This window comes from Ochotona curzoniae, unplaced genomic scaffold, assembly GCF_017591425.1.
Source record: "Ochotona curzoniae isolate NIBS_2020 unplaced genomic scaffold, NIBS_Ocur_1.0 contig_291, whole genome shotgun sequence".
Classification (NCBI taxonomy): domain Eukaryota; kingdom Metazoa; phylum Chordata; class Mammalia; order Lagomorpha; family Ochotonidae; genus Ochotona; species Ochotona curzoniae.
Genome location: NW_024465649.1, coordinates 15,591,460 through 15,617,882, shown reverse-complemented (window position 1 = coordinate 15,617,882; position 26,423 = coordinate 15,591,460). Strand labels below are relative to the sequence as shown.

The 26,423-nt window shown below is 46.9% G+C and overlaps 1 pseudogene; it reads right to left on the bottom strand.

The window, feature by feature from the left end:
- Window positions 1-4,240: 4,240 nt before the first annotated feature.
- On the bottom strand, window positions 4,241-7,240 carry LOC121155321 (annotated as a pseudogene).
- Between the last annotated feature and the right edge of the window lie 19,183 nt (window positions 7,241-26,423).

Here is a 26,423-nt window from a genome sequence, read left to right as displayed (position 1 = left end):
TGATATGTCAGAGGCTGTTCTGTTCACTTTTTAATATATTTTTATTTTGAATTTTGAATTGTGTGGTACAATTTTGTATAGGCTTGGATTCCCCCCAAACTACCATCCCCCGTCAGATTTTTCTCATTTTGTTACAATAGTGTAGTCCTCCAAAAGGAATCATAATTCTATCAGTCTCTTATTTAAGTGTACCCCGACATTGTTGGTACAATGTCAGTCCAGCATCCCATTGTCTACACACCTCCAACAGTTTCATTGGGATTCCATCTTTCGTCTGGATGCAGGGATGCATGTTCTGAACACTTTTTAAAATTAACTCACTCAATCCATTTAACTGCCATACTAACCTGATGTGGTCTAGCATTGTGCTTATTTTCGAGATGGGGAAGCGAGGCCCAGGGCTCACCTCGCCCCTGTGTAGCCAGGGGAGCTCTGGGTGGCTGCAGGCTGATTTTGTGGAGCCCAGGCCCAGCCAGAGCTGACATCCAGCCACTCCTCCAGGATCCTCAGGTGCCCTCCCTCAGACTGAAAGTCTAGTTTCAACAACGGTGCATGAGACAGATCCAGAAAAATATCTCCCAAGAGAACGAAATTGCTTCCGAGGGTTTTGCTTTAAAAAGAGAAAGGAAAAAAAAAAGATTCATTTATTTTAAAAGGCAGCGTTAGAGAAAGAGAGGGGGGAAAGAGAAGAGAGATAGTCCATCTGCTGGTTCCCTTGTGTCAGCCAAGGCCTTGCTCTGGGGCTGTCCTAGGGAAGAAAGGGCTGTAATCACCACCATCCCACTGCTCACAGGTGCGGGAACACACACAGAAAGATGCCGAGGCCCCGCCCTGGGTCCCAGGGAACTGAGGCTGTGTCTGCCTCTTCCAGGCACCTCCTCAAGCCTCAAGATCAGCATGTGCTACCACACACACTCATTCCAGCTTACCAAGGTCCCTCACCAAGCCAGAACTTGGCATGTTTGCTCAGCAGATCTGTGAATGCCATGGCTGCAGGAAGTTCAAAGACCCAGCCCCACCAACCCACTTGACAGCCACTGCTTTCTGCTCCCCACCAAAAAAAAATATCAAAGGCACAGCGGGAACCAGCTTCCCCTGGGGATGTTGGAGAAGGTCCTGCTTCTCTGACCATGTTTCCCTGCCTGTGCTCTTCTGACACAGGCCGCGATGAGAAGCCGTGGAGCCATGCATGAGGTTCAGAGAGCTGTCCTCTCCCCTCAGGCCTTACACCGGGCTTGCTGCACAATCTTCTGCAGAGAGCATTTCCTCTGTGCACCTCAGTTACCTCCCCTGCTAATGGAAAGGGTGGAAGCTCTAGGGTACAGCACCTGCCAGTAACCCTGTCTGGAACACTGCGTTCTGTGTCTTGACCTGGCTAACACCTGCATCTCCCTAGAATCAACCCACGTGATCAAACCACCTAAAAGGGCTTCCTCACCTTCCATTTTCCAACTCCACTCCTCACCTGAGTGACATCCTCGTATCTACTCCAAGGACAACCACAGGGTTTATGACACAACATCACATCTTGATGACGTGCCCATCACAGAGCAGTCACGGTTCTCAGACTTCATATACAGTAATTTATTTAATTCTCACAATAACTCTGTAAGGTGAGTTCTGTTAGTCCTTGTTTAATAGAAAGACACAAGAAAGAGAGACACAATGGAGTGTTCAAGGTTATCCCACTCAATAGCCAACAGACCTGGGATTTTAACCCTTGCAAATGTCTCCAGAAAGATGGGAGAAAAAAATATGATGAGATATAAGGTAAGATGCTGCCTGTAAGAGAATTAATTTTTATTATATGATTCTATTCAGGGAGGTCCAAGCTAACTTTTTGTTTGAATGACATCTTTTTGCTAGACTGTTTTGTAGCTCATTGATGGCTCCAAATCCAGCTTTCTGGGATGAACTGCAAATGTCAATAATTTTGTCTAGTATCAATGCCACAGTTACCCTCAATACATTCCAGAACAACAACAAAAAAATATAGGTACTAAAGCACAAGTGCAAGGCAGAACAGACTAGAAAAAAAGATGCAAGCAATAGAATAGCGTTGAGCCACCAAAAAGAGTGCCATGCTAACACTGCAACAGAATGGATGGAACCTGAGATGGCTAAGTAAGCCACACATGGAAAGATAAATACCACATTCCTCTCCAGTATATGAAAGCTTAAGGAAAAAATTTGATCCAAACTCAGAATAGTGATTACTGGAAGCTGGAAAGGGTTTGGTGAAGGATTTGGGGAGAATGTGGATCACAGACACTGAGATGGTGGGGACAAGAAACGGTTACAGGGTTGCACAGCACAGTGGGCCAACTACTGACCACAATCACAGGTCCCAGGCTGCAGAAATATCCAAAGGTAGGGGCTGGTGGGCTCTGATCACAGAGGAAGGATCTGGGAGATAGCAACTGCTGGATTTGAGCAGTTTGTGCTGTGTCTGTGTTAAAATGTTGTACCAAAAAGATATGCAAATATTACATGTTAATCCAAAACTTCAAAGTAACAAAGAAATTTTTTCAAGTAAAGAAGGACACGATGTGAGACCTGATGCTGAGTATGATTTGGGTCAAATTCCTGATCCAGTCCAAGCTGCTTCCTCATCTGAAAAGTGGAGAGACAAGAAGTTTTGCCAGGATCAAATCCAACAGTGGGTGCCAAAGCTCTGAGAGAGTGAGAAGCTGTTCATTCAATGGTCATTCAACAGGGACCTGTCTGTGCCAGGCACACTGCTAGCGAGTGGGGTGGGGCAGAATCACGCCTGCCCCCAGCGCAGTTCACATTTGCTGGTGATATTTGCACTGGAGTTCATTCCCCTGAGCAAGTCCTGTCATGGGAGCTGTCTGCACTGGGAAAGCCACTGTGCTTCTTACATGGTAGACCTCAGAGTGCTCAGTGTCAAGGAGCCCTTGACCTGCCCACTGCTGTTTCCCCTCTTCTTCCTCCATCCCCACCCATGTTCATTGGAACCCTCTTCCAGGCCCTCCTCTTCCCTGGATCTGCTTCCTCCTCTATTTGGGTCAGGTAGGTTTTCAAACCCTTCCAGATGGTGATCAATGGGTGTATGGCTTGTTACCCCTTCCCGCCTTTGGATGATGAGGGCAGAAAAAATAAGACACGCATCCTTGAGGAACTCTGGCAATTAGCAAGCAAGTCCTAAACTAGAGGAAGGCACCATTTCAGTCTGGCCCCATCAAACGCCTGTAAGTTCCCTTCACCTGTTGCTGAGAACATGTGCACGCTTTCACCCCATGCCTTTGCCTGTGCTGCACCTTGAGCCTGAGGCCCACCCCTCCTCTGCTTGCATTCCTGCCCAGTCCATATAGTATTATTTTTTATGGTTTCCTCGTTACTGTATAGTTTATTTCCACTGGACTATGATGATACAGAGATGAGACTGAGGCGGTGTCCACCCCACCCCATGGCGGAGTATAGATGCAGAATAGCTGATGGAGTCCTGGATCACGCACTGCAGGCACAGGCCGAGGGAGTTGCACAGACACGGAGAACTAAGACACGAGACACTTCATAGCTTTCTGCCTTGTGGTTTCATCTTAAACATATGTATGTTACAACTTTACACTTTAAGTGACTACTCCACACACTTTATTACAATGACAAGAATGCAAGTGTCCTACCTCCTTGACATAAGCAGACCTTCCTCGGTCCTACAGAACATCTCAATGGGATGCTAAATAAATCCTTGACACATATAACATACACAAAAGTCTTTAAAAACCGGATTAACACAACATCATTCATGTTATATGAGGAGGAAGAGGGCAGAGGGGAGACAGGACGTCAGGGTGCCTGGAAGTGGACAGTAGCACCCAGAGCCTTACAGAGTGTCATTCCTTCCTCCAAGGGAAAAAGAATCTTCTCAACTAATGGAAAAAAAGAAAACAACATCTGAACACCCTTCCAGGAGAAGGAACACGATGCTGACAGTACTCGGATATATCCATGTAATAAATACAGCAGGTAGCAGAGCGAATGTCACAAATATTGCCTTGGTTTTTTTTGTTTTGTTTTGTTTTTCTATGTTTATAAAATAAAAAATAGTAAGCTTCTTTGTGTGGCCCATTTGGGCTTGAGCCCAAGGGAGTTGGCCTTCACTGCGTGCCCCAGTGGCTGTTCCCTTCCCAGACCAGCTGCTGGCTGTCTGCACGCTGCTCCTCAGGGAGAAGTTCCTGTGCCAGTCCGCGTGACTGCAGTTGGGCTCCAGGCTCAGTTACAAGCTCATGTGCTCTGGGAGGACATAGGAGAGGTCATCCCAGGGATGATGATACAGTCCCTGTTTCAGCCGTTTCTGGTCAAGGTAGTGCCCAATGAAGCCCATGCCCCTGCCAGGCACGAAGATGCCATAGAGGGCCCTGATGTCGATGTACTCGTCAGCCTCCTCCCAAGGGATCCACAGTTTCCAAGCATGTCTACAAAAGCAACTCCAATGAAACCATCAACATTCAGGATAAGATTGGGTTTCTTTGATGTGGTGATCTTATCCACTTCCAGGGAGCAATCTAGCAGAGGGGTGGCAGGGAAGTGCTGCTTGACATAGTCCTTGAGGATCTGCACGTGCATGGCCAGGTTGTTTATAGATTTCACTCAGTGCCTGAAGCCCATGATCAGCTTCCCCTCCTTACTCATCTTGTTCACAAACTCCATGAGGATGATGCTAGATGGTGAGCAGTCCTGAGGTGAGACTGGAGATGAGGTCCTTCCCGGCCCGGGCATAGATGATGGTGTTGTGAGCCCCCAAGGCAGCTGGCCCATGGTCAGCAGTCACTATCAGGTACATCTCAATGAACTGGCAACAGTATTTGGGCAAACTTCTCTGGAACCAGAGGAGGCTGAGGACCCCGCCGATGCCCATCTCCTCCTTGAAGACCTCAGTGATGACCCCACTCATTGCAGATGCTGGTCATGAACAAGGTGAATTTGCGGATCAGACCCACTTCCCCGGTCCAGAAGTAGTCCATGGGCACTGTTGGGGACGGCACTTCCTGTGCAGGTACAATGACCCCTTGCCACAAGATCTTCGTATACAGATTGGATGATTTTGCCAAGCTCGTTGAAGCTCTAGGGCACAAACACCCCTGCCTCCTTCAAGGCTTGATTTTTGGCCACTGCAGTTTCAGAAGTCTGGTTGGCACAGACATCAGCATGGCCAAACTGGACCTCAGAGAACATGGTGGCACAGGTCCCAATGCACCAGCAGACCACAGGCTTGGTGATGTGGCCTTCCTTGATGCCCCAGCAGATCTTACACTTCTCGGTGCACCCGTCTCTCCAAACACCACAATCATCTTGACTCCTGCTGTGTCCTGGTATCATAACACATGATCCATGAAGGTTGAGTTGGAGTACCTGTCACCGCAGATGGCCACACCCTCATAAACACCGTCCGTGTTGCAGAAGATGATGCTGTTCAGCTCGTTGGACATGCCTCCAAACCGCGACATGCAGGCCACACTGCAGGGCAATAGAGCTTGAAGGCCAGGATGTTGTCCAGCATCCCACCTGTGTTCCCAATCTTGAAGCACCCAGGCTTGATGTCTCCAACAGTGGCAGGTCCAATTATGGTCACTCCCTTCTGGTTTACCCTCTTGATCAACTTCTTGGTGAGGGCTTCGGGGATGCCTTCAGCTATGATGGCAATGGTGCGGGTGAGCATAGTTCATGGTCTCCATGGTGCTGTCATAGGTGGAACGGAACGAGGCAAAATTGATCAGCATTTCCACTTCTGGGTCTTCTTCATGGCATCAGCCATGTTCCTGAACACTGGGATCAGAATCTCTTTGTGTCCCCAGTAAAACTTCTGCTTGTGGTCACCCATGAAAGGATAGAACATGGTGGCCACCTAGGGCTCATCTCAGAAACAGACGTAGTCAAAGTCCAGCAGGCCTTGCACAGCCCAGGTCTGCATGCCCTACACGACGACTTTGGTTTGACGGCTGAAGAGGGTGGTGCTCTTCCCTTGCAGGGGTCTTGGACTTAGGACTGAATCTTATGGCATGGTGGGCATGGCTTTCTTGGCAGGTACTGCATCATCAGCCCTCGATTCAGAAAAGGATGCAGTCCTGCTGCGGGCTGGAGTCAACATGCTCCCACTGGCTTTAAGCAGAAACTTTGCAGTGTGAGCTGCGGCAGGAGGCTGGTTGGAGGTGGGCTGGCGGCCCAGTGCCATACCCATGATGGCCGTCATGTGAGTCTTCATGCCAAACATGCAGATGGGGATGCTGGTGGTCTTCTCCACTTCTCCCATCACCCGCAGGCCCTCCTGATAGTTAGGACCACCTCCTTAGACAAAAATGCTAATTTTTTATGCTCATGCTCCTTCAGGGGGCCCTGGTAATCTTGGATGGCTCTTATGATGCCCTTGAATGTGGCAGCCACATTGGTGAAGTTTGCAATGCTGCCTCCAATGATGAGGATCTTGCCTTCGGGTGCTTCTTGCAGGTCATGATGAAGAGGATGGTCTTAGCATAGTCGTAGGTCTGCTGCTTCCTGGGTGTGCCCGAGTACTCACCGTAGTTGGCCAGCTCATTTACGCCCCCAAGGTCACAGATAATGTCACTGTACATGACTGAGGCACCACCCCCGGACACCACGGTCCAGATCCTGCTCTTGGGGTTCAGCAAGGTGAGTTTCAGGCTGGCTCCACTTTTGGCATCCAAGTCTGCAATGTAAGCTTCCTCTGGATAGACCTCCCGCCCAAAGCGGGGTGGGAACTCTATGTTACCCCATTTCATTTTGTAGATGTAATCAGCAGTGTTGTCCACCTTGGCTGCCAAGTCAAGACGTAGACGCCATCTTTGGTCACAACAAGGGGATTGATCTTGAGGTAGGCGAAGTACAGGTCCTCATAGAAATTAAAGAGTCCAGAGATAAAACTGGCGAGATTTTCTTTCTTGTCTTCAGGACCATGCACCAAGTGATGTCTCCAGATGACTTCTGGATTCAGCTTCTCATCCACACCCACCAACAGCTTCCGGGCTTTGGCATCCTCGTCACCCACGTCCATCCCGCCCTCGTGGTGGAATAGCACATAGTCCCCTTCATGGGCTGCATAGACTCACACGTAGAACCCCTCCGCCTGACTGTGGGGAACAAAGAGCTCAATCAGGAAGTTCTTTAGGAAGCCTGTGGCCTTGACCACCTTGGCCTCCTGACCTAGCCTTGGCTTCAGCCAGGACTTGTCCCCATCCAGAGTGAGGTTAGCCAGAACCATATAGTTTTAAAACTCCCAGCTGAAATTGCATCCTCTTAGTTCACCTGTTTTTGCACTCCATCCATCAGAGCATAATTTCATTATCTGAACATCTCCTACTATTGTAAGGGTTATTCAAAGGTAAGGACTGTATTTTCCAATGCTGTGTCCCCAGCACTTAGGTCAGTGCCTAACTCGTATCAGATGCTCAGTTAGTATCAGATAAAACCAAGACCGTGTGATTTCTTGTCACCTACAGATGTTTCCAATATCAGGAAGTAGCAGATGGAGGGCTTGAACTCAGGCTTAGGGATCAAGTCCAGCACACTTCATCTCCATTCAGTTACAGTGGCACAGAAGGAACTGTCTGGCAAAAGGGGTTGTTCACACCAACTGCTTCACCAGCCTCCCTCAGGGTGGAGAAATCCATGGGAGGCCAGGCCATGGGAGAAGGGTGCTCAGGGTGCCAGGGAGCCCTCTGTGCTGTGAGGATATGCAGGTACTGTTTTCCCCCAGCCCAGCTCATGGTTTGTTGGAAGCTTATGCCACACACACACACACACACACACACACACACACACCTCTTGCTCTTTCCCCAGACCTCTGTCAGTACAGTGGGAACCTGGCTTTCTGAATGAAATGGGAGGAGACAGGGAGAGCCATCCACCCCCACGCCTGCCCAGTGCCCAGTTCATATTCCTGCTGCGACTGTATCTAAATTTGCAAATCGTCACCCGGAGCCCCACCATCATGTGTCATCTTTTATGCATGGCCACCTCTGCTGCGCTGCTAGGTCAGTTGCTATGCAACCGACGACCGCACTGCGGGGGCCTGACATTAGTGAAAGCAAATTGACCAGAGGAGCCCTCATCCCGCATGCAAAGCAGCCAAGGCCAGGGTCTTCAGAGAGGCTGCCCAAGCAGCAGCCAGCCTCCTCTGTTTCTATCAGGTCCACAGCCAGGTCCACAGCCAGGACCCCAGCCTCCCCCAGGATCAGCAGAGACCAGAGAACCTCCCCACACACACACCTCTTAGCCCAGGAAATGCTAAAATCTGATAGGTGATGGAGGAAGACAAGGGAAGGTGCCTTCAGGCTCTAAAATTCTCACCTTCAGGGGTGAAGGACATTAGTTCTGCAGGAAGAGAGCTACCATTCACTGAGCATTTACTATGTACTAGGCATGGTGTCAGGCTTGGGAAAAGCCCAATGCAAAAACTCCTCCTTCCTGGATTGAAGCGCAGCGCCCCATCATTCAGCTGTGTGCTGTGCATGCAAATCACTTGTCAGGATAGACCAGCCAGTGAAGGCAGCTGTCCTTAGATGTCTGCTGCTGATAAAAGGCAGGATAATGGACTGGAGGGCAAGGGAGGCGGGAGAGCAGCAGGAGGGAGAAGATGAGAGAAAGGCAGCAAAGGGAGAAGCGCCTCGCCTAACTCCTGTTGGGGAGGAGAAAACATGGAGGACATCAGGAGCTGACAGTCCTGGTCTCCCCTCTGCTTAACCTCTCATCATCGCCAAGAACTTGACCTCACTGTTGCCCTCTTGAGCATATAGTGCTTCAATATAGGAGACAGCAGCAAGTTGTGCTGAAAGAGTCAGGGCTCTGGAATTGTTTAGAACTGGCTTCAAATTTGGACTCTCGCCCTTCCTAGCTGTGCCACCATGGCAAATTCCTTGGGACTGTTTTGAATTTCAAAATTTGAATTTACAGTCTGTAAAATGGGCATGAAGGTAGACACCCCTACCTGCAGGGTTAACAGACAGATAAATGTGAAGTGCCAAACAGAAAATCAGTAGATGTCACTCCCTGCCCCCAACCCTATAAAATCTTCAAGGGTCTCCACTTGTCGGATACACAGGTGTGGTAGTGTGGTGGCAGGTTAAACAACCACTTGGGACAGTTCCAATCCACCTGGGAAGCAGCAAGTGATGGCACAGACATTTAGGTTCGTGCTACTCCTGTGGGAGACCTGGTAGGAGTTCCTACCACATAAAATAAATAATACTTTAGAATCAATCAGAACAGATCAGCTTCTCTAGGCCCACAGGGCTCCCCCTCGCCAGGTTCCTCACCTCTCCTCCAGGCCTCCATGCCTGTTGGAGTCACTGCTTCTCCCTAGAAGTCCTGCCATTAGCTTTTTTATCTTCTGAAATCTGCCCTACCCCCTTGACTTGAAAAAACATTACGGTGTGACTTCCAGAACAAGCCTGGCCTAGCAGGCCATCCTTTCCAAGAAAGAGCAGGGACAAGTTTGAGAAGAGTTCCCAAACTCCATGACACAATCTCTCAAAGCCCAGCTGCCTATGGCAGAGTTTTGTTCCATGGCTCCTGCAACCTCGGGGTACATCTTCCCCAAAGGCAGGCACAGGCACCCTCAGAGGTATTACCCGGGCACTTACTGAACACCAGCGTGGTTCTAGGCTCTCACCTTGGCTTTTTCCAATAATTAATTCACAACCACTTATTATGAACCAACAACATCATCATCAATTTCTTTGCAATCAGTGAAGTAGATATTACCCCAATTGCTGAGGAGGAAACTGAGGCTCAAATGGGAGAAGTGACACATGTGACTCACACAATGGATTGATGGGCAGATAGGACGGTATTCGTGAAAAGGAGCTTTGAGATTGCAACATGTGGACATTTTTTACATTACAATCATCATCAACACAAAATAAATCTGCAAAAGGCTAGTGTTGTGACACAGTGGGCTAAGCCACCAACTTATAACACCCAGCTACTCTACTTCCGGTCCTGCTCCATACTAATGTGCCTGGGAAGATCATCCAAGTACTTGACCCCCTCACCCACGTAGGAGACCTGTATGGAATTTTGGCATCTAGCTTTAGCCTGACAGCCCTGGTTGTGCAGCCATTTGGGAAATGAATAAGCGAAAAATGAACACTCTTTATTTCTACCTCCCTCCCTCTCCCACTCCCACTTGTACAACAGCCTTTCAAATAAATCAATCAATCTTTGGGAGAACAAAAACGTGTAAGTTGCCAAGCAAACTTTGTTCTTTGTAAAGGTGAAACCTTCATCAGATGTAGAGAGGCAGCAGAGCAGATGCAGACAGCGGCAGCTGAGCTCTGTGCCTCAGGGCAAGTGTGTGCACCCAGAGACTGGCTTTCCTCTGTTGGGAACTGGAGGTAAGTTACCCACCTGACTCCCAGGCCTGCCTTGAAGGGCAAACCTGGTGCAGATACCATAATGCCAAAGTATGATGTCTCGTTAGGTATTAATACACCCTTAAAAGTGGCATTACCCCCGAGCCAGAACTTCACAACCTGTTCTTAATGAATGCATTTCCTCAATTACTCAATGTTGAGATCTGTGTTGTTGTTTTTAAAAGTTACCAATTGTGATGCCTTTGTGTTGTATGGAAAAGCACTTCTTCATAATTTGACTAATTTCCAAGCAAATTAAAAACTGTTGTACAGTCAAGCTCTGGTTGCTCCATCTATTAGGTTTAGAAGATGGCACACTCCTTGAAACACAGATATAAACAATTCTGGTTACACAATCTGATTTTATAATTAATTTTCTGCCTGAGAAGGCAAAAGTGCACTTTCTCTTTGCCCTTGAGTTCCTGACTGCCCTCCTGCTTCTGACGGACTCTGGGTTCAGGAAGAAGAGATCATGCCACCTGCAATTCTGCTGGAGGGAAAGACAACACTCTTCTCCAATGTCCTTTGATCACAGAAACAGCCAGGTGGAGGAAGTCAAAGCCTTCATTGATGAAATTGATGCTGTGGCACAGCAAGTTAAGTCACCGCTTGCAACCTGGCATCCCATATGTGCCAGCCACTCTACCTCCAATCCAGCTCTCTGATAATGCACCTGGCAAAGCAGTGGAAGATGATGCTGTCGCCCATGTGGAAGACCTGAATGGAGTTTCAGGCTGTTGACTTCAGCCTGAGCCAGCCCTGGCCATTGCTTCCTTTTGTGGAGTGAACTAGCAGACAGAAGATTTCTGTCTCTTCATCTTTCTTCTAATAATTCTGCCCTTCAAGTAAATAAAGTAAGTAATTGAAAAAAAGCTAAAAAGAGGTTCATCTATGACTAGGCAGGCCTTCTTGGCTCCTGCTCTTTTTCCAATGCAGGCACAGGAACACGAGCTCAACAGCACATGGTCTTTCAGCCAAGCAGCCCCTGTCAGCAAACTGGAGAGGCTATATACTAGGCCAGCCTGTGTGGCTGACAGCCAGGAACATTCACAGAACACTAGGGATATAAGGCAGAACCAGGAAAAACAAGGAAAGGAAAACCTGTACGAGGAATTGTTTGAATTCCAAAAAGCGTTGGCCAGACTGAGCCCTGTGAGGTAATTAGGAGCACCCAGCTCCCATGTATGACCAAGTTCAAGACTCAGTCTGAGCCCAGGTTGATGACCCATCTCTGGATAGGATTAGACCTCAGCCCAGCCTGGGACCAAGGTCAGAGCTCAGGCTGGGATCAAAATCAGCCTGTAAGACTCAGCCTATGACCAGAATTGGAAATCAGGCTGAGGCAGGATCACTCAAACTGTGTCCAACGTTAGGACTCAGTTGACATCTTACGTCTCGGGACCAGTTTCCAACCAGGGCCAGACTAAAACATGGTGAGAACATGGCTTAGTTTGTGATTGTGGTTGTGGGATACATGAAGGACTTCAACCCAGCCTGCGGCCAAGGATTTCATAGCCTAAGCAAGGATTCCTCTACCAATTACTGGAATTGTGACAGAGGAAAACAGGAAATAGGAAAATGTGGTAGAATGCCACATGGTCCCATCGGGATGACAGGAACTTCCTGCTAGAAATGGTGGCGTTAGAAACTATGTTCAGAAAGACATTTGTTTCATCTCAACATCCTTTGTTTTGAGCATGTGACCTCATTTTTTCTGTGGTTCTCCAATTGCCCCCAAAACACTCTGTGCTGGGTCCAAAGTTTGTTTTGGCAAACATTCTTGTTCTTCCTGCGGCAACAAGGTTGTGGAGAACACATCACTTCCACCATTCAGACATTCTGTCTGGCCCTGACTCTGACTCGCAGATATCTTTGCCTCCCAAGTTGCAAGGATCCATTTTATCACTGGTATGTCTCATCTTCATCTTGCAGAGGCAGGAGCCTTTCCCTCAGGGCTAGACCCAGTAACCCATGGAAGAGCAGTGACGTCAAGGAAATCAGAGGAGCTGTGGAGCTTCAGGCAAGTCATCAGCCACTAGAGTTTCATTCCCTCATCTACTGAGTGAGCTGAGAGCTGCTCTGCCTACATTCTGGAATGTTTCATAGGCCTGATGACAGACCTGATGTGAAAAGCTCTGGAGATGGGAAAGATGACAGTAAATCTTGGCTGGGGGCAGAGAAAGTTCAGCTTGGTCTCCCCGGATTGGCCATCCCTCCCTGAGGTCCTAGGAGGTGGGATCCCTGGCCCTCTGGATCTGTTCACAGCCCACGAATGTGAAGAGGAGATAAAGTGTTTCCTAGCTATTACTCTGTGGTATTATGCACGGCTCGTGTCGTTTGTTCGTTTGTTCCTGTGCTAGTTCATGTACTCACCTATGTGTCTACAACTGACTTCCTCAGGGTAGGTTCAGCAATGGAGGAAGTAGCAAGTCTGTTGACCCAGACTTAGAACCTACCCCAATGTCACTTTTTTATAGTCCAAAGCAAGTTACCAAGTCATCCTGAAATGCACTCCACATCTTGGTGGGAGAACTTGTTCAATCTTGTGGCCATTTTTGCCATTTACTCCAAAGTACGTGAGCTTTTTCTGATTAAGCTTGGCATTGGCAAGAAAGAAGCAATAGAGAATATTGCAAAGAAAGTTTTGTTATTACTGTTAATTAAATCATTGCTTCTACTCATAAGAAATACTGGTAACAGTGAACTTCATGTTGCTTATTATTATGTATTATTGTTTATTGATATAATTTGTCAGAGATCAGCCAAATAACTGTAGGGAATGAACATGTAGCACTCGTACATGTGGAGCTTACAGTGTGACACAGAAAATATCAATGTATTTCAGTGATTTGGTAAGCACTGTATCTAAAAGTTTTATAACTCTACTAATCTTTTCCTTTATTATTCTGTCATTTGAGTACTTGTGAAGTTTCTCTAGACCCAAGATGACCCGTATATTAATTTATCTAAAAGATTTTTGAAAGGAAGAAGTTACACCCATGGCTGGAGGCTCTTTTGAGATTTTCCCATGAACACATGGAAGTGAAATGAGAAGGTCAAGTTGAAACGAAGAAAAATAGTTCATCTCCAAACCTTCACTGCTCCTGGAAAGGACCAGTGCTATGCAGTCTCTGCATTGTGTCACCTTCACAAGTGTACACCATTATAGAGTCTAGAGGCTCTACTCCGTTAACCCAGGTTTGATATTAGCAACCCAACTCCAAGGGCTTTTCTGGCCCATTTCTCCTATTTCACCCCTCACCCCATGTTCTGGTACACAACATGGTGGATTTCATTCTAGTGGATGGATGGATGGATGGATGGATGGATGGATGGATGGATGGGTGGGTGGATGGATGGATGGATGGATGGATACACACATACACACAATCAGGTTTGTCTTCTTTCCATTGAAATTGTATTATGAACAATGTCCTTTTAAATAAATCTGCCTGAATGGCTATAAAATGAGTTAATCAACATTAATGCATCCCCAAAGAGAAACCATTTGTTCAGCTACTTCTCCTTGGAAAGTCTCCATTGCAATTGGGCCAGCTCAGCATTGGGCATGGCTGCAAAAATTCTGTTACTTCCTGGGAATTGCTCTAGCATTTTTTTAATCATAGGGCAAAATATGAGACCCAGATTTGAATATCAGTGACCTGCTATGGTCAGGAAATACACCCTTAATGAACACTAGACAACAAAATATACACCAGCTCAACTGCTTGGTGTGCCTGGGTTCTAGGTTAACTCAGTTCCAGGAGTCAGAATGTGATGACTCAGGTGGATGGGACCCTGCTACTCATATGGGAGATCTGGATGGAATTTCAGCCTCCTGCCTTCAGCCAAACCCAGCTTCAGCCATTAGGGACATTTTGGCAATCAACTAACATAGTAGTTTCTCTCTCTCTCTCTCTCTCTCTCTCTGAAAGACTTTTTTAAAAAAATCAAAACTAACCTATGTGAGGAGAAAGGGGGAAAGGAGAGCCTTTGCCATGATGGTATATACCTGATCTTGGGTCTTTCCATCATAGCCTTAGCCCATAGTAAGCTGATCTTACCTATACGGATAGCACCCAACATGGGATGTTGGAAGAAGAAAGTCAACTTCACCTATATGTTTAAATACACACACACAAACACTCCTTCGTGCAGTGCTCTTCTAGATGCTGGGGTTGAAACAATGACCAAACCAGCTATGCTCTTGGTGACTGCATGGTCTGGTTAAAAAGAAGGAAAAAAGTGGAGGAGATTGGTAATGTCTTGAAAACTAGTTTATGTGGGGTAGCCAAAGGAGTTCCCATGGAGAAAGTGAATTTGAGCAGACATTTGGAGGAAGTAAAGAACATTAGAGTGCAGGGGGACAGCACAAAAATGCAAAGCAGAAACGTGGAAGGAGGAAGGTCACTGCAAGGCTCTCCTACAAGAGTCCAGAGAACACCGAAGCCTGCCCGAGGAGGCCAGGAAGGTGATGGGGAACTGAGAGCTGAGAGGGCATGTTAGGGAGCAGCAGGAGTCTAGCCAACAGGCACGGGCAGAGGGAAATTCCAGCAGAGACTTTTTTTTTAAGTGTATACAAAGATCTCACAGAGTCAAAACCATGGCATGGTGTGAACCACAAAACCCACAGGGGCTCAGTGCCTCACTCAAGAACACTTAGTAGCAGAAATAAAGCAAATCAGTGGTGAGTGTGGGAAGGAAGATGTTTAAGCCTAACAGTTAAGATGCTCATATCATACATTGGAGTACCTGAACCCTATACCAACTACTGATTTTAACTTGCTGCTAATGCAGACCTTGGAAAGCAATGGCAAAGTATCAAATAGTTGGGTCCCTGCTCCCCACCCCCACACATACAACCTGGGTTAAGTTCCTGGTTCCTGGCTTCATCCCAGCCCAGACCCAGCTGTTGCAGGAGTTTGGAGAATGACAAACAGCTGGGAGATCTCTCTGTACATTTCTCTGCTTCTCAAATAAAGGAGAATTTTTTTTAAATAAATAAGAGTGGAGGTTGTAGTTCAGAGGATTAAGCTGATGCTTGGAATACGTGCATCCCATATTCTCAATGCCTGAGTTCAAGTCCCGCCTCTACTTCCTACTGAGCTTTCTGCTAATGTGAACCGTGGAAGGCAGCAGGTGATGGCTCCAATACTTGGATTCCTGCCACTCACGTGGGCTGAGTGGTGTTCCTAGTTCCTGGATTTGTCCTAGCCCAGTTCTGGTTGTTATGGACCTTTATGGAGGTCTATAAATGCAACCAACAATGAAAGATTAGTCTCTCTCTCTCTCTCTCTCTCTCTCTCTCTCTCTCTCTCTCTAGTTCTCTCTCTCTCTCTCTTTCTCTCTCTCTCCTATTACTCTCCCTCACTCCCTCCCTCCTATTTTCCTCCCTGCCTCTCTCCCAAGCTCTCTCTCTCTCTCATCTCTCTGTCTATGCCTTTCAAATAAACAAACATTTAAAATAAATAAGAGTGGTGAATACATTCACCCCTTAGTGAGCCCTTACTGTAATGCTCGCATCAGCTCTCCCTGCACCATTTCTCACCCCCTTTCCTAGAGTGGCTCAGAACTCACCCAAAATGGCACATCTTTGTAAGTACTGTAATCAAGGCTTAGCACCAGCAGGTAGGTGGCTGGAGCCACACATTCTGCCTCTGAGACAGGACTCTTCACCCAGCTGCCTCATTGCCTTCTGCCTTGCGTGTGCCCCTGCCTCCAGGCTCTGACCATCCTGAGTTGATAAACTAGGTCCATGGGGCCCGGGGCCATAAGGGCCCTCCAAAGTTCACACAGGTAAAGGCGAGATCATTTCTGTGTGCCAGGGTCTGATGCCAAGGGGTCCCATCACTGTAGGCTGTCTTCTCATTATAGGAAAAGCATCTGCAGTTTATTCATTTTGCTGTCTCTCAATGTCTTTGTCTTTATTGCCAACCTAGTCAAAAGCTGATTTTTGTTTGTTTGAAAGGAAGAAGTGGTGAGGAGAGAGATCTTGCAACCATGGCTCTTCCTCCAAATGCCCACAACATCCAGAGCTGCACCAAACCAAAGCCAGGAGCCTATGTGTGTGGCAAGGATCCAAATCTGCTGTTTCCAGGGTATACACTAACAGACATTGGATTGGAAGCAGAGATGGGGGCTCAATCTAGAGCACTTTGACGTGTGATGCATCACAAGCAGCAGCTTAACCCCGCATGCCACGATGCCCACCCCTACATGTTTTTTCTCCTAATTCTGCTTCCCTCATAAAATGCCAACATCCCACATTTATTCTGTATATGTACTGCATGTAGTTGTGTGTGTTGCACAATTTTTTCAAAATAAGCTCTTTTCACTCACCCATGTAAGAACCACTTTTTGCCCTTTGAGAGGCGATATCACCCCATCTGAGAATGGATAATCTACTTTAATTTTTTCATTTTGTGATTAAAGAGATTGACATCAGAGAGGAGTAGGGGATGCTTTGGAAGGCAGCTATGCTCACCACTATACCACCAACGCCCACATTAGTAGGGGATGCTTTGACATCACTTAGCTTAGACCAGTGGAATCCAGAACAAATCCCCGATCTCAGAGATAGTTTGTGGTACTTGGGTCAAACATTGTTTGCAACGTCACCTTTCCATATTTGGAGCACTGGTTTGAATCCTGGCTGTTCCACTTCCAACCCATCTCCTTTGCCAGAGATTGCAGTAAAGCATGGCCCAAATTCTTGGACCCCTGCCATCCACATGGAAGACCCAGATGGAATTTCTGGCTTGTATCTTCTGTCTGGCCCAGCCAGGGCTGTTGCAGTCATTTGGGGAGTAAACCAAGGAAAGGAAGATTCTCTCTCGCTCACTCACTTATTGGCTCTGCTTTTTAAGTAAATAAACCTTAAGAATCATCCCAGATCTCCTTGTTGCTTCACTCCAACATGGTCTCAACACAGCCCTAGAAGCCTTCAATGCCCTGCCTCCTACCCTGTTACCTTTGTCACTCTTTCCATATCCCAGAGCTTCATACAAACTGGGATCCCGCCCCCCAACTTCCTGAGAGTAGGATTGACCGCAACTAAGGAGACAGGTGTCTCCTGATAAGGATTTAGTCCATCAGGACATTGGAGGATCAGCAGGGGCATCTGGGAGTGAGGGGGCAGCATGAGGGTCCAGCTCTGTCCAGGTCTTCACCATGGGCTGGCAGAGCTTGCCCTGGCAGCCTCCTCAGAAGGCCAGCCCATCACCTTTTCCAAATGCAAGACAAGCATAAAACTACTGCAGCAATGGAAAAAAATCAACTTGGAAATAATTAACCAGCAAGGCAGCCACCCATAATGATATTCTGCAGCACACTTTGGGGACAGTTTGCTGCAAAAGCGCCCGAGCACTCCGGTTGTTTAATTAACATTGAAACGGCAGTTCCACAAGAACTAAAAACCCTGCTAATTTATGTGTCTCTTAATGATGCTCATTTAAATACTGTCAACTTTCCCTCAGTTTAATATTCATGATTTTGAGTCATTAAAACACCATGATCGGCTTGGGTGAGAGGGAAGCAATCCCAGAAACACAAACTGAACGCAACAGTTCCCAAGCTGCTACCTTTCCACCCCTTCCACCACAAGTTCAGCCCCTGGAGAAGCTGTGAACTAGCCGGGGGTGCTTTAGGGGCTGGGGACGGAGCAGGAGGCTGAGTGCAGCTTTATCATTTATTGCCCACTCACCTTCAAAACCAAGCAAGGCTCATTCTTACTGTTAGAAGTTGCAGAGCCGAGAAGCTCAGTTGGCAAATGCAGGCACTTGATACGCACCAAGAGACCAAGCTCCAAACCCCAGGGTGTCCAGGAGTATTTTAATCACAGCTAAGAGACTCAAGTTATCCTGAAAGATATTTCTGGGAAAGAGAAGTATGCAGGGCTCGTCAGAGTAAGATGCTGAAGAGGCGAGGAGACAAGAGTGCCAGAAAGGGCAGGAAGTCCCTTAGGGAAAAACATCCAGGAAAGACCCACCCATGAGGTACACACTCATGCCACGCGAACTACAGTGAGCCTACAGTGAGCCAGATTCATCGTGAGCACTCGCTGAGATACATGCAAACTTTGTAAGAGCATGCGGAAATCAACAAGGAGAATTGGAAGCATCCAATTCAAGATGACTGAACCCTGATATAATCCTCACAATACGCTGGGCTCTGGAAGATTCCAAACTGATCAAGTGGGAATAACAAGTGAGCAGGCAGTGACCAGAAGAAGAGATATGAGCCACTGAAGAAGAGGATAGGAGAAAGTGGGAAGCACAGAAGAAGGGGGTACCTGGATGGGAAGTGGCACTGGAGTCTGAACACCAGACTTCCTAAACACTAGATCCTGCCCCCTTCTCCAGCTCTCTCTGCAGGGTCCACAACATTGGGCCCTGCTTTCATTGAGCTCAAAGCCAAGTGTCAAGCCCAGTCAAATCTATAAGCACCTCCCATTTATTTATCCCCTTCTCAAAGCAGGCAGACCATGGAGTTGACTGGAATGGAGGATAGAGCCCCAGCTTCCATTCCAACCAGAGTTAGGTACTAATGACGATGTGCAGGAGTCCGGGCAGAGTTGGGTCCTGGATGGATGTCTGAGCACCTTCCTATAGATCTGAGAGTACAGCACCCAACAGCATTTTTATTGGGTATATCTGTCAGCAGATATGTCTTCCCAACTAGAATGTAAGCTACACTGGTACAGGAAAAATCCGTGATTCCTGGTGAGGCACACAGTAGGGATCAGATGGATGCTAAGTCATATTGAATGGCTAGCATCCCAAGGACCCAAGGATGGTTTCAAGGACAAATGAAACAAGGCAGACTGTTAGTAGTGGCCTCCTGAGCTAAGTCACCAGGGCCTGGGTCAGTTCCTTCCTCTTCCTCAATCCATACACCGCTCCCCCAGTCAACTGTCATCCCCCAGAGGACCTGTTTCCTAGTAAAACACTCTTGTATCCATTCATTCTTCACTCTGCTTCTCTCTCCCCATCCCACTACCCTCCTCCACACTTAGCTCAGGCCCACCAACTCCCTGACCTTTTTACTCCTCCTTGCCTTGAACTGCCACCCCTCCCTGCAACCTAACCTCTATGCAAAACCAGAGAAATCAAACTGACAGCCAAAACCCTTCCTCAGCAGAAGTCCGGCCTGACCCAGAAGGCCCTCTGGGATGTGAGCAGTGCTAACTCCTCCCCACCTGGGTTTCCAGGCTCTCCATGCTGCTGGCTCAGCCACTCTCTCTCACCTCCAAGCCTTTCACCTGCTGTTTCATCACCTGGGGACATCTTCTCATCCTCACCTGCCCTTTTCCAAATAATATCTGGTCACCTTTCCAGTCTCAGGCTTCCTTGTCACCTTCTCTAGGAAGACTTTCCTGGTTCTCTTGAGACAGAGTTAGGTCCCTCCCCACTTCCCTGGGACTCTCTCCTAAGGACACTGGATATCTGTAAGAAAAGTGGGAACCCAGGCCATATTCCGGGGAGAATCCTGGAGGATTTGAATCTTTCCAGCTTATTTCACTCCTAGGACAGCTCTGGATGCTCCACCACCACCACCACCACCACCACCACCAAGAGCATCTGTGTGGGCTGTGCCCGGGTGGTGAAGCTGCTGCAGCAATGTGGCTTCCTCCTGACCTCCTGCCTCTGCACATTCCCCTGACTCACTGATGGAAAACATCCACCCCTTCTGGGCCTCTTCCTTATTTCATCACTTTAATAAATTAAGAACAGATTGAAAAGCAGGAAACATTGTCTCCCGGGCCCCAGCACCCACATTCCAACTCAATTATAGGATTTGTTTTTCAGTCTGGTCAGACGCAGAGGCAGCTGGGATGCAGGGAGAGAGAGAGAAAGAGAGAGAGAGAACCAAGAAGGCAATTCAAATAGCAGCTCAGCCACTGACCACTGACCTCAGGCTAATCCACTAACTTTGTTGAGCCTTTTCATCCATCTTCCCTCATCTGAAAGATGGGTGGTAACTACAACGACACATCCTTCCCAGAGCAATGGGAACAGAGAGCAGCGAGCAGGGAGCAACAAGCTACCTTGCAAACGATCCAGTCTCAGGCCCCAGGAGACACAGATGACTGTCATTTCTATTGTTTGGAGCTGACAAGACCTCAGGTCTGCCTCCTTTCTGATAGTTTAGCCCTGGAGCTTTGGTTGGAAACTCCTGTATTCCTTGAGGTTGGGTCTTCATTCTCCTACTTCTGTAACAACCAGCACTAGGAAGAGGGGTTCTATGGATCTTTTTTCATGTGTTCAACGGTTGCTGCTATTTTCAGTTGATAGTCAGAATGCCATATTGAGGAAAAGGATAGGCCTGAATGGGCACTAGCAGACCTAATTTCACTCCCATGAGCATCCTTTGGTTTCTTACCAATTGCATTATTTCTATGGCTTGAAGTTTCAAATTTGGTGTATAAAATGAGAGCACAAGAGGATAAAACAATCGTCCTTGTCTTGATAACCTCACAGGTGGCTTTTAAAGTCAGATAACTAAAACTCTCATAAGCTGTAGAGCTCAGTTCAAGTGTAAACTGTTGTTAGAAGGATACTAATAATTCAATTATTAGTCTCTCTCTCTTCATTACTAAAGAGTGATGAAGAAGAAGGACATTCCAGCTAGATGATAATGTCTCCTCTTCTTCGGGGGAGAGAACTGCATGCCTACCTCTGATCCATACTTGTGAATTTCTTACAGTCCCTGACATTGGAAGTCCTTCATTCTGTAACCCAGTCAGCACTTGCTTCAGGTTAAGCCATTCTCATTTCCTGCTTAGTTAGAAAGGAGAATAAGGTCACCATATTCTTTAAGAAAACTTTCACCCAATTTTAGACTATTTGTATGACATACTTTTACCTTCTGACAAGCTATCTAAAGAGTACGTTGGAGGGAACTGATGAATTCTGTTTTGGAAAGGTGGGGTGGAAGTGCATATGGAACTTTCAACTGAGATACACAATAGGCTAGCTGGAAATAAAGTCTGGAGGTTCAACAGAGTGTTCTGTGCCGAAAATAGTGGCTCAGGAGGCCTAAGGATAATGGTAACAGAAGAATAGCTTCAGTCTCATTAAAACACTCTCCATTTCCTGGCCAAGTCATCTACTTTCAATGCCTCTCTGTCTTTGCTCCTGCTGTTTTCTCTGCCTATAATGTCCTATCCGCCTTATCCAGCCTAAAACCCTTTACGTGACTTCCAAAAAAGCCCTAAAACTGCTAGAAATGTCACTCACCCCTCAACAAAGTGTTGAGAGATAGCTGCCTTGTTCCAGGCACTGCACATTTCCTTTATAAGCTCTGTCTGACTTTGTCCTCACAATGCCACTAGGTTAGCATCATTACCCTCTCTTTAGAGATGAGAAAAAAATTAATTCATCCAGAGCCATGAAGCTGGTTAGTGGCAGAACTAGAATTCAAATCCAGATCTTCAGATAACAGTTCTAGAGATATCCTAACTACAGATTCTGCCAACTACTCCAAGAGCAAGCAATGTAAGGCAAGGGTAGATTCACTTCCAGTTCTAATTTAGACTTAGGGAACACTCTTGTCTGAGGATTGCGTTGGCCAGGCATACCAGCTGGTCACCACTCAAGGCCTTGTGTTTCAGGAAGGCTTCCCGGTGAGCTCTCCATGGTACTGACACTTCTGTCCACTTTCCTTGACAACTTGCATTCTCATAACCATTGTACAAGTTTCTCAGGGTTAGAATATGGGCAATTGTCTAAGGATATCTCACATCTTCAACCTCAAATTTCAATTTTCCTATGTCAGATACTCTTTTAAAGCAGCAAGTGAATTGCTCCTCAATCCTCAAGGCTTGGCTGCCCTTAGCATCCTAACAAATTAAGCCTTCTTCCCCTCAGACCAAATGGACTTCTACACAATTTTTAACTTTGTCTTATTTACCCTTTTGCTTCCTGGTCTTCTTTGTCTTCTCTGAGGAGCCCTTCTGGGGGTACTTTCTTGGAATAATAGGTTAAGATTGTGGGCTTCTGTCCTAAAGATTGCAAGGAGCTGGAGAATTGGGGACATTTTCCAGGACTTAAAACCATGGTGTCTTCATGAATATCCTTTATTCTTTCTACAAAATCCTGCCACATTCTGCTCTGGCAGCCTCACACTATCTAGTCTTACAGGTATAAAGATGTTTTCATATAAATGGCTCCCTTTCCTCTCTCCCTGGGAATGTCCACTTAAGGGCAAGATGGTAATAATAGGATTTGATTTCCTACCTAAAACAACCCACACCCTCCAAAACAAAATAGGTGAAATAATGGTTTCATGAAATAGCACAGACAATGGTCTCTGAAAACAACAAACACATAAGAAGGTAGCTCCAGCTGACTGTTCTGGGAGTTTCTAGGCCTCAGTACATGGAGGGAGAATCTGGCAGACTTCCTAGATTGAAGCACCACAGTCAAGGACCCAGAGAGAGCAAGACAGTTGAGTTCATAAGACAAAGAACTGGAGAGAGGGGAAACGCATGAAGAGAAGTCTAGAGATCTGTGAAAGTTTCCCCTTGAGTGTTGACTGTATGTTGTGAGGAAGCTACAGAAGGCCAGGGAAAGACCCATCAGTGCACCAAACTCACATAAATCAGAAAGTGTCTTTTCCTACTTCAAAAGAATTGAGTCACATGGCCAAGGGTAGAGTACTCAGAAGGGTCTTACAGAGAATAATTAGCTCTGGAATAGAAGCTACTCTGGTCCCTGCCTAGCAAATCTTAAAATAAAGATCCAAAAGGATCAAATGGTTTCCAAGTAACTAAACTGCATCTAAGAACAAAGGTCAAGAATATTTAGAGAAGTATAAAAATACCCAGTTCCCAACAAGGTAAATTCCACAATGTCTGGAATCCAATCAAAGAGTACAAGGCATGCAAAGAGGCAGGAAAAAATACGGCCCTGGGGAGAGACTCAGGAGAAAACATCAATCAATAAGAAGTGACCCAGATATTAGACTTAGGAAATAAGAACATTTAATATGTTATTATGACTGTATTCTCTACTTAAAAAGCGAAGTTTAGTCATGGACAGTGTTTTAAAAGACACAAATTAAATTTCTGAAGATAAATATTGCAATGATTGAAATATACGTATATATACATATGTGTGTGTGACTGGATTAAAGACAGATAGGATCTTGCCAAAAAAACTAGTGAAGTTAAAGAAACTATTTAAAATACTATTTAAAGTGGAAGACAGGGGTAAAAAGGAATTTGAGAATGAAAATGTCATCAGTGAGTGTGGGGCAACTTCAGGTAACCCAATATTTATATAATCACAGTTCTTTTTTTTTTTTTAAAGATTTATTTTTATTGTTTTTTCATTGGAAAGGCGGATATACAGAGAGGAGAGACAGAGAGGAAGATCTTCCGTCCAATGATTCACTCCCCAAGTGAGCGCAACGGGCTGAAACTATGCCGATCCGAAGCCAGGAGCCAGGAGCTCTTCCGGGTCTCCCACACGGGTGCAGGGTCCCAAAGCTTTGGGCCGTCCTCGACTGCTTCCCCAGGCCACAGGCAGGGAGCTGGAAAGGAAGCGGGGTTGCCGGGATTAGAACCGGCACCCATATGGGATCCCGGGCGTGCAAGGCAAGGACCTTTAACCACTTGCGCCACCGCGCCGGGCCCTATAATCACAGTTCTTAAGGGAAAGAAAGATAGAAAAACTACTTAAAGAAACAATGGTCAAATTCTTTCAAAATTTCATTGAAGCTATAAACTCAGATCCAAGAAGCTTAATGAACCCAAACAGAATAAAAATTAAGAAAATTATACTAAAGCACATTAGTGTCCATTATTTTTATTTTTTCATGTTGCTTACAGAGTTAAGAAGGATATATGTGCATGTGGGCCTTTGATTAGGATGGGGAGGGTCAAAGCACGAAGGAAAATGGACAGGACAAATGTTTCCAATTTTTTTCTTTTTCCAATTTTTTTTTCTGTATCTGCCTGGTCCTTGCTGGAAGATTACTTCTGCATCTGGGGATGGGGAACGATCACTTGATTAATCTTAGAGATCCTGCTATGGGGAAGAAAGTTCCAAGGGTATTATTTGAATCATTTTGATAGTTCTGAGATGATGTTGGCTTCTGTTGCCCCAAGACTAAGAAATTCTTTCCAAGGTCTGTTGGTTGACAAAGTCTACCTTAGAGCATCCACACATCCAGACACTTGCCACAGAGCTTGGCCAGGAGAGGTGTCCAACCTGTTCTGCTTTTCATCCTCTGACATGATGCTTAACATCTGCTTGCACAGACAAACTCGTTATCAGGTCCCCTGTGTGCATCTGGGTATGCTGTCCACTGTACAGATATCAGCAACTGAGGAGTTCCATTTTTGACACTTGTACAAGCCTGGACCACATATTTTGTGATTTTCCCTGTGACTGGAGCTTGAGTCCAGCAGTATAGTGTGGGAGTCCCCTAAGCAACCTTACCTGGTGAGACCTGAGACCTCCCTAGCCAAATACATCCTGCTACAAACCTGGCCCTTATGCACTCCAGCAGGAACTGCAGCCTAGTCAGGGCAACCCTCAGCAGCCCTCACCAGGTCCATTCCCAGCCTTGTTTCCTGTATGTGTAGGCATGTGCAGCATTCTAGTCTTGCCTTTCCTTCATCCCATCAAGCTCTTGTACACACCCGTAGGTGATGCAGCTTGGCTCAACCCAGTCTACCCCCAGATCTGGCCCACAAGTATGCCAACAGTGCTGCTGCCTATCCCCACCACTGCCCAATACCCCACCCCACCCCAGCCCTGGCTCTCAGACTCACCAGTGGGAACAGCAGCCTAGCAGAGGAATGCCCACAGATCCTCTGCTAGGTCCACTCCCAGACCCAGATCTGGTGCTTGTCAGGGGCACTGTGATCCAGCTTGACATGACTTGCACCCAGTCCCAGCACTTGCCAGTCCATGCTACAGCAAAGCCTGGCTGACCTATGCTTAGTCTGACTCTTGCATGCTAGGTTAGCAAAGGCATAGCCTAGCCTATCCCTCCCCTAAATCTATCTCACATTTAAGTGACAGGTGTTGCAGCCCTGCCCAGCTCAGACCACTCCCTGTTCCAACTCTCACACTCACCAGTGGGAACAGTGGCACAGCTGAGGAGTCCCCAAAGTTCTCCTACTAAATTCACCCCCAGTCTCAGGTCTAGCAAATGCCAGTGGGTTCTGTAGTCCACTCTGGCACAGCCTGCCTTGCCTCAGCATTCACTGGTAAGTGCTACAGCCTGGATCCACCTGGTCTGCCCCCATCCTAATTCATTCTGGCAGGTGCTACAGCCTAGCCCAGCTCTGTCAGCCCCTAGTCCCAGCCCTCATGTGAGCTGATGGGTATTGCAACCCAAGCCAGCCTGGGGTGCACCCAGTTTTAACTCTCACTTGTGCCAGCAGTTGCTGCAGACCTGGCCAGCCTGGCCCACTCCCAGACCCGGTCTATCCATATGCCTATGGGTACTGTAGTCCAGCCTAGCCTGGGATCCCAGCCTTGGCTGTCATGCTCACCAGTGGCAGCTACAGCATAACAGTGGAGCTCCCCAAGTTTTCCTATCAGACTAGTTCTCTCTCATTTGAAGTTTCTTTGGAGATCCCTCCAACCGAATTGCTGATCTCAGAACCCCAACCATGAAGAGATTATGTCAGTCAGTGGATTCTGAATAGGTTTCATCGCAATTAGAATGGTGAGATTGGCAGCAATTCAGACCTGTTGAACTATCAAAACTGCTTGAGCAGGACCCTTGGAACGTGCCTCACATCGGGGACCTGGGATGGGTGGGAGGTTGGGTGGGACTTTTCCCTTTGTTTCTCCCCTGACCCCAGATACAGGGAAAAAATGATGATGTTAGTGTGGAAACAATGGTATTACCCACTTTCCTGTAACCCTTTGTACCCTAATCAACCAAGTAAGATTATTAAAAAAAAAAAAAAAAAAAAAAAAAAAAAGACTAGCTCTCAGCCATGATCTCACATGCAGCAATGGGTACTTGGCCCAGCCTGACATGACTGGCTTCCACTCCTGGCATTCACCA